Genomic DNA, 9,305 nt, shown 5'->3' on the forward strand with positions numbered 1-9,305 from the left:
GGTGACTGAATTGCAACCCATAATAACCCAAATAAGTGAATTTCTTTTACCTTAGTATTTACCATCATCTTCATTCACTGCTGCCCCTGAATGCTGCTTCAGTACTGTAAAATCATCAGATTTTTAAAAAAATTATATATTGAGTAACAAGTATGAATAAATCTCTGCACACACGTAAGCTCAAGTGTCTTGCTCTGAATCAGAGCTGCAAATAAAGGGATCTTTGTTTACATAAGTTTTAATCCTTTGGTAAAGTTTCTTTGGCTCTGAGGGTTGCATAAATCAGGTTATAGAAAAGATTAGTCTCTTGGAACCAGAGGCTCCTCCTTGCTGGTTTAGTTATTTTCTTTTTTTTTAAGTTAACCCTTATGTGGCTGTTGGTTTTACTATCACATCATGTCCAAGGGCTACAGAAAAATTCAGTTGGTTAGTTAATGTTATTTAATTTGCTGAGTCTCAGTTTTTTTTTTCTTTTGTGATCAGGAAGAAAAATCAAAGACTTACTGATTTAGTCGCTTAGTGAACTAAGATGCTGAAAAATTGAGCTTAAACTAAAGTTTCTGTGTTGCTGGATAACCTAAGAAAAGATACCAAATAGAAATAAATTTGAGCCCTGGCTGGGGTGGCTCAGTGGACTGAGCCTTCCACTGAGTGGAATGCTGGCCTGTTAGCCAAAGGGTCACCAGTTCGATTCCCAATCAGGGCACATGCTTGGATTGTGTGCCAGGTCCCCAGTAGGGGGCGTGTGAGAGACAACCACACATTGATGTTTCTCTCCCTCCCTTCCCCTCTTTCTCAAAATAAATAAATAAAATATTTGTTAAAGAAAAAGACATAAGAGTTGGAAGCAGAGGGTTGCTGCAGACTGGAACATTCATTTCTAGTGCAGGGCACCAACATTTGATGGAAACACCAACATTTTTGAACAGTAGGCTCACAGGAGAAAACCAAAGTTTACCAGTGATTCTACCAGTAACTTGTTAGCTGGATTGGATGAGTGAAAAATGAGAGGCCTTGTTAGGTACTGAGGCGGTCATATCTAGGTAGAATTTGGGGTAAAGTGAAAATGATAGCCCAGATTGACATTTTATTTTTTTTAATTTATTATTTTTTAAACGAACATTTTTATTTATTGATTTATTTATAGATTTTATTTATTTATCTTTAGAGGGGAAGGAGAGAGGGAGAGAAACATCAATGTATGGTTGCCTTTCTTGCGTCCCCGGCTGGGAAGTGGCCTGCAGGGAACCAGCCTGCAACCCAGGCATGTGCCCTGACTGGTTTGCAGGCCCGCGCTCAATCCACTGAGCTACACCAGCCAGGGTCCGGATTGACATTTTAAAGGGGAAACAGAATACAAATGGTATGGAATGCTTACAAGCTCTGGTTTTTGAGAACTCAGATCCAGCACTGACGGCTGTGACCTTAGACAAGTCCATTAGCCTCAGTTTTTCTATCTAAGCTATAGGACAATTATAGCACTTACCTCAAATAATTGCTGAAATTATTGCTCTTTCATTCATCAAATATTTTCTGAGTGCCCAATCCATGGCAGATACTATTGTAGATGCAAGAAATATAATAAACAAAACAGATTAGATCTCTTCAGATTTGTTTGTTCTGACTGAAGGAAGGGAAGGAAATAAAACAAATTAGCAAGAGGGAATCTTTTACTAGGCCTATTTAACAAATGCATTCAGAAAGCTGTGAGAAGGGTGCATGTGTGTGAATAATTAACAACCAATTCAGTTAAAATATTTTTCTACAGTGTATTCTGTCTATCCAAGATAATATTTCATAATTCTCAGATATTATTTGTACTGCACCTCAGCCTCTAGGGGTGACTTCTTTCAGCATTTTTAGCTATTTAATTTTAAAGAAGGATAGGCATAAAAATGTCCACCTGTCCTATTGGCCTGTGGACAGAAGCCGGGAACTGCTTCAAAAGTGGGCAGAGGGTGGGGAAAAGAGTGGAGCAGAGGTGCTCTGATCCCTCTTGTCGCCTCACCAGAGTGGAATCAGAAATTCCCACTTTTCATCTCTCTTAAGAAGCCCCAAGAGGAAGCCACCTTCCCTAGGGTGGAAGAAATCAAGCACAGTACACTCAACCTAATAAGATTGGTGTGGTTGGACGTGGGTGAACTCAGTGGGAGAGACGTGGACATGAGGAAGCCGAGGTGCTGAGCAGAGACCAGATTGCATACTGTGCTCTATGCACAGGAAGGAGTCAGGATTGTGTTCTACCAGAAATGGAGAGGCACTAAAAGATGTGAACATGGAAATGACTTAAGTTTGTGTTTCTAAAAAAAATTGATTTGGCTGCTGTGTAAAGAAAAGGTTGGGCATAAGAAGCAAGAGTGGAGGCAGGACACCACTGCAAGAGTCCGGGCATGAGATCTTCAATGGCTTGGACAGCAGTGTTGGCACCAGCAGTGGAGACACCTGCACACATTCCGAATATGTCTGGGAGATAGACTGAAGAATGCACTGGTGGAAATTCTCTAGGAGCTTTCTACAAGGGGAATATTTAGACAACTATGTGGCAACTCCTTGGACAAGGGCTCTCCATACCTATGACACCCAATTATTTTCTCTAGCACCTTTGCTATTCTGTGAAGTTCTTCACAAAATAATTTCCCTGACTTTGATGGGCCTGCCCAACATACACAAAATTAACTGTTACTATACAATAAATAGACTTACTAACAACCATAGGGAAAGTAGTTTTAAAGCATTAATAATTGGCCCTTGGTCATCAAGAACACACTCTGTTTGTTAGTTTGCTTTAACCAGCTACCTTTTTCGATTCAGAAACAATGTCTCTTCTTTGAATAAATTATCTGCCCAAGGTCATCATCCCTCCTCAACGGCATTGAAACAGAGCCCTTGAACTGTCACCCTTCCCCTGGCTCTGTTCCCAATGTTTAATGTGACTCCTTATCTTTCTGTACATCTTACCACAAGGAATGTTGTGGTAAGACCTGCACATATGCCCCTTCACACATGGCTGGTGAGCCCACCTGAAACCCTAAATTGTTCACTAAAGAAGCATCCAGTCTCTTCTCTATGGATGGAAATCCAGCATGGTCCCTATCATGCTGGAGTTACTGGTTCTATCAGTTGACAAATAAAAAGTCTAGGCAAGCATCCGAATCAGGAAAGCTGACTTTGGTTACCTTTCTAGTACAGATTCTTCTGTTTTTGAAAAGACAGAATACTAAACTTCGAAAAATGAGCTTGTTATCAACTCTAAAAAATAATATGGAAAAAACATGTCCAAAGATCCTCAAAGCTATCATAAACTACTTTCTGAATGGCTGGTAGAATGAATAAAGCTTACTTTTGTTTTCAAACAGCTTCAAACTTATAAATAGACAGCGAAGGTGTAGATAGTTTGTAGATAACCCCTAGAAAGGCATACATTCTGAAAGCATTGATAAGCCCTGGTCCCCAAAGAAAACTAAGAAGCTTCCTTTAAACTCTTTACTTTTTGCTTTCCATCAAATCCTCATCTCACACTTGCAACCCTGAGAGAGTGTTATTTGATAATAATTTCACTGCAAAGATTGTAGTCTGGATAATAGAGTTTCATTTCTTCTCACAATAGAATATGTGGCAACTTTTGGGGATAATGTGAACTTTAAGGTCTGGCCTAAATATCATACCCCCATGCTGTCAAGCATGTTGTATTGATAGCTCCTCACTCTTAGATAAAAGACTAATCATTGGACGGATAGTATAGAACTGGGTTTGACAAACTATGTTTTGGAACCAAATCTAAAAAGTGGCTCATTTAAACCTTTAGAAAAGGACTTTTTTATCTTTTCTCCTGCTGCATCATTAGCAAATATATCTTTATCTTCATACCTGTGATCTTATGGTTTTAGGATGGCTGCTCTGCTCCAAATCTCACATCCACATTCCACACAGGAAGGAAGAAGAAGAGAAAAGGGGGAACTAGCAGTACCTGTTTCAGAAGAACAAAGGCTTTTACCAAATCACTGTCTTTCTTCCGCTCACTCATTAGCCAGAACTGTATCACTTGGCCACCTCAGCTGCCAAAGTGTCTGAAAGAGAAGCAGATATTTTTAGGTAGTACCTTGTCAATTCAAATGAAATTGAGATTTTTTTCAGTAAGGAAGAAGAGTGAATATTCAATGGGCAACTACATGCTGATGTGCTGATAAAGGCAGAATGGAAAGTGAAGAGAACCTCGTAGATCAGTGGTGTTCAACCTTTCATCTCATAGCACACATAAACCAATTACTACAATTCTGCAGCACACCAAAAAATACTGTATTTTTTGCCCATCTGACAAAAATATAAGTGTAATTTTGATTCATTCAGACCGGTCAGCTATTTTTGTGTTGGCTGTCGTCATTTTTTTTATTTGACAATCGAAGGAAAAAGAAGTCAGTGCCCCTGAATAAATAGCTGGGTACTGCATGTTTTAAAAGTTCTTGTGGCACACCAGCTGAAAATTGCTGACATAGAGAACAGAGCTTTCAGGAGCAAGTGCATGTAGGGACAAGCAAAAGAGAACAGGTAATCGTGGAAGTGAGAAAAAAGGACCTAGAGTTGTAAAAAGGAAAGTAGGAATATTGTTAAAAGAGTTATTTATGTTTTGTAATATTATTAGGTTTGTAAAAATGTTTTGACACATTTCTAAATTAATTTTTAAAGTGAGAAAGGTAGTTACCTTATGATTCCATAAAGCATGGCAATGATACCTGACATTACCATTCCTTTCAATAAAAGCATTGATCAGTACAGCAAAGACAGTGTAGGTCCCCGGGGTAGACTGCTGGGACCAAAAAGAAAACAGAAAATACGTGGGTGATCAATTCTCTACAAACACCACATGCTGCCAATTTTCTGTAAATGATAAAACTTTAGATTATTTCAAAGATGTCAAAAAAAATGAATCCAAGAACACCCAGCTGTTATGTTTCTTTAAACAAATGTTTCACCTTCCTAAGGAAAAATTTCTCCTGTGAATGCAATTTCACAGTCATAACCCAAACCAACACTTTCTGGTCTTATTCAAGATGGTTTTCCTGTAAACGGCACTTCTTCAAAATGTGATCCATACAATAAATGACCTGACTTGAACCAAACAATAAATTGGTTAAACTTGTATCTCCCAAGACTAATGATAAAATGAGACTTTCTTTTCACTTTTAGCCTGATGTATTTGGGCAAGCATGCTCAGTGCACGTTATGGTTGTTACCACAAAGAAATTAACTGAGATCCTTTTGACAGATAAAATTCTGATGTCTCATGTAAATCCAAAAATATTTGCAAGACTGAAAAGAAGAAATTTAGTTAAACTTTCATGTAAATCTCTCTTGGGTTCATGTGAACTTCAAAAAGTTTAGGGGATAATGCAGTATTTGCAGTATTATTTGAAACAACATAGTTGTTTTTTTCTTTTTAAAACATATAAAATTCTTTAAGAGGCACGACTTATTTCTAATTTCCATATTTTATATCAACTGAAATAAATTAGTCACATCCATTTGATATCATAATTTAACATTTTTCTTATTTGGAAAGATATATGCTTTATCTTATTTAAACCTTTATTTCATAGGAATATAAGTGATTCAATAAACAAAAAGTATAAATGTGAAGTGTTGCTCTTTTCTAGTCCCTTAGTATAATAACTAGCTATAAAAATATTTTATTTATTTATGAGAAAACAATCTGAATTTCTCTAATTTTTAAAGAAGATTGTATTCATTTATTTGTATAGAGAAGGGAAGAGAGGAGAGAAAGAGGGAGAGAAACATCAGTGTGTGGTTGCCTCTCACACTCTTCCAACTGGGGACCTGGCCTGCAACCTAGGCATGTGCTGTGACTGGGAATCAAACCAGCGACACTTTGGTCCACAGGCCAGCACTCAGTCCACTGAGCCACACCAGCCAAGGCTGAATTTCTCTAATTTTTCAGCGTAGTGAATATCAAAATGTTGCCTTACACACTAAAATGGTAGATAATTAAGAATCAATATAATTAAATAATAATTCCTTTAAGTGTTGTCATAATAATTTTATATGTGGAAAGTATAGCAAATAACAAATAAATGCCATGGAATATAAGTATAAATGTTTTATTCAAAAACAGTATGAAAGCTACTATAGGTCCGAAATATTCAGTATATAGGAAAGTATATTTAAACTATATTATAATAACATTTCATACTGTCAAGGACATCTTTTAGGAATTTTAGTTATGACCCAAAGTGTTTTAAAAAGCTAAAAAGAATTTCCAATTTTCTTTTTTTTTAAGATTTTTATTTATTTATCTTTTAGAGGGGAAGGGAAGGAGAGAGGGAGAGAAATATCAATGTATGGTTGCCTCTCCTGCATCCCCTGCTGGGAACTGGCCTGCAACCCAGGCATGTGCCCTGACTGGGAATTGAACCGCAGGCGAGCATGGTTCCCAGGCCCGCAACTCAATCCACTGAGATACACCAGCCAGGGCTCCAATTTTCTATAATAGAAGACAATGAATGATAAAAATACTTTATATTTGACTTTGGAATTTGTTTGTATGTTCATAACATGACTGTTTTCTGTTGACATGGATTGACACTGAAATTGAACTACGAAACTCCACTGTATAGCTTTGGAAAAGCATGGGCACTTTATAAACCTATCAAAGAGCATTGGACACCACAAGAGGAAGGCCACCTATTGTAATAAAGGGACTGACTCCATTTTTGATGTTTACTACAGCCTTCAAGCCTTGCCCTTTCCCCTCTGTCCCACGTAGGGTCAAGTTGAGAAAGTTTGGGTATGCACACCTTTGGCACTGGCAGGAAATTCAAACCACAGCATAGCCTGGCCTACATGTGCCAGAACACTCACCCCAGCCCGATCCCCTAGTCATAATAAAAGCAGAGTTGGTCTTTCCTTGTTCTCACAAACCACTTTTAGATCAACTTGAGAGAATGCCCTGTTCTCCATAGTCCAGAAACCTTTATTCTGTAAGCAATAAATCTTTTCATTACCTCATAGGGTGTGTGTGTGTGTGTGTGTGTGTGTGTGTGTGTGTGAACAATCTTGACAGCCAAACCAGATTTTGGTGTAACCTGATACTGTGGGATAGCCACATCTACCCAGAGCTACCTGATCTAAAAATACTGTAGAAAACTATTTAAGAAAGAACACTAACATTTCACAAGACTGATTCATGCCTCAAATTGGTGGGCATAACCATACAATGAGAGCCCTGTCTTTATAAAGTCAGGTCAGTTTATTCCGAAGCTTCAGGAAACATTCATTGAGTACATACCATGCAAATCACTGTGCTGAGTGCTGGGATTGTAACTGGAGAAGACACTGGCATTCCGGCTGCCTGTTACTACCAACTACCAAACCTAATAAACAATGACAACAATTGAATCTTTATGGAGGCTTGGTTCAGATGGCTGGAGATCTGAGATGGTGGGTCCATACCCTAACAAACCATCTTCCCCTCTCTTTCCTGGCCAGAATTTTTACAAGGTGGGGGTGAGTGGATAAACAAGGAGTGGTGAGGGCTTTGAAATTCAGGTAGGATTAGATGAGCGAAGCTTCAGCATTCTAGTTCTGGGCAGTTACCTGTGCCCTTCCTGGAACACAAAAGGTCTGGATACCCCCAGGCAGTAATCTTTTGGCAGTGCCCCAAGAGGCCCGAAGCCTCTTCTCTTGGGAAGCCTGTTTTCCCAGGAGCTTTGATGGGCCTTATCTGTAGCTTCTGAAACAAAAGCTTTAACTAACATACACATTACTTGCTAGACTTATAACTGTTTACCTTAAACTAAAATTTTCCAAGTCTTGAGTCCCCTATCAGGACAGGGGACACAAGCAAGGATGTTAAAAAAAAAAAAAGTCCCTTTCCTCAGAGAGGAAGCCCAATAGGGATACACCCAACTCTAACACAATAAACACTGCTAAATGCAATCAAGTACTAGAAACATGATTGTCTCTGCCTGAGAGTGGTGGGGAAGTTAGCATTTGAGCTTGCCATTCCTAGATTCACAGGTGTCCATAGGTGGGACAAGACAGCCTGGAAAGGAAGAGACAAGTTTTGATGTGTTTAGGAAACTGAAATTATGCCAGAAAGAAGAGTGGTGGGGAGGGAAAGTAACCACATTTCCCCTTTAGTAAGATAACAGGGCGGAAGAGGGTACCCTAGAAGCAGAGAGCAGAGAAAGAAGAACACATGAGGAGCCTCTTTTAATAGTCCAAGTGGGAGAAGAAGGCTTAAAATAGGGCAATCACAATAAAAAACTAAAATAAGGAGACTGAGGAACATTTCTGAGTTGGCAGGACTTAATAAATTGAAATTGGGGGAGGATATAGTTTAAGAAATGTCCCCAGTTTTCTAAATGCCACGAATCTGGTATTTGTAGAACAAAAATAGTATACCTGGCATACAATGGGGTTCAATGTGATTTTCTGGTTTGTTCATCTCCAAGAATATAATAGGTGAAGTATCCCAATCCCTTTACCCCACGGTACTAGACCATGCTAAAGATGAGAAAGTAGGGGCGTGCTAAGAGATTATAAAACTGGTTTTGCCAGCACTAGCCCATGGTATTCCTTAAGGCTTTACAAGGGAAAGCAAACAATTCATTGAATAATTGCAGAGGGCTACAGTAACAAATCTTTTGAAGAAAGTTGTACAATGCTCGTAGGAACATTCACTCCCCTCTCACCACCCCCCCTCCCCAGCTCCAATACACTCACATTTTGAGCGTTAGTCCCTGTCACTTTCGAATTAGTGAGGGAGACTTTGAGAGATCTTGGAGAGCTTTGCCTGTATCCCTAGAGTCAGGGACACGGGAACTGGAACCTCATTCAGCTGAAGGCAAGGAGATTTGGCTAGCTAGATGTTCTGACAGCAAGAGAGATGTCAAGTTGGTTAAACCTTCAGAGTTTGCTGGTGGAAAGGGTAAGTGAGTTTCCCAAGAGCCCCTTGTGGATCCTCCGTCATTTTAAGATGTCTAATTTCTCACGGGAACTTAGAGTAAGAATATCGGAGCAATTCATTTATTTTTAAGAACACTCTGCCCCTTGAGAACGCTTGTCTGTCTTTAAGACAATTTGCCAAGCCTTTTTCGGGGACCCATGTTGTGTAATTTCTGTTTGTTTGGGCTTTTTGTCTTCTTTTTATCAAATCTACGAGGAAAAACTACACTCAGGTGAAACGACTATCACACCACGCCCTGACATCAAGGAGACACAGCCCGCGGCCGACAAGCGAAGTGACTAAGTCTGAGCTGCTGGGCACCCGTAGGCCGGATCTGCGGGAT

The 9,305-nt window shown here is 39.2% G+C and overlaps 1 protein-coding gene across 1 annotated transcript in view; it reads right to left on the reverse strand.

Annotated features, from left to right (window-relative positions):
• The window catches only part of SLCO1A2 (solute carrier organic anion transporter family member 1A2), a 76,495-nt gene extending 76,298 nt beyond the window's left edge, over positions 1–197 (reverse strand). Inside the window, exon 1 of the mRNA XM_037136657.2 lies at positions 51–197. The gene's annotated coding sequence lies outside the window, so the exon portion shown is untranslated. The remainder of the gene's footprint in view (positions 1–50) is intronic.
• Between the last annotated feature and the right edge of the window lie 9,108 nt (positions 198–9,305).

This window comes from Artibeus jamaicensis, unplaced genomic scaffold (genome assembly GCF_021234435.1).
Source record: "Artibeus jamaicensis isolate MK-2021 breed Jamaican fruit bat unplaced genomic scaffold, CSHL_Jam_final contig_233, whole genome shotgun sequence".
NCBI classification, from domain to species: Eukaryota; Metazoa; Chordata; class Mammalia; order Chiroptera; family Phyllostomidae; genus Artibeus; species Artibeus jamaicensis.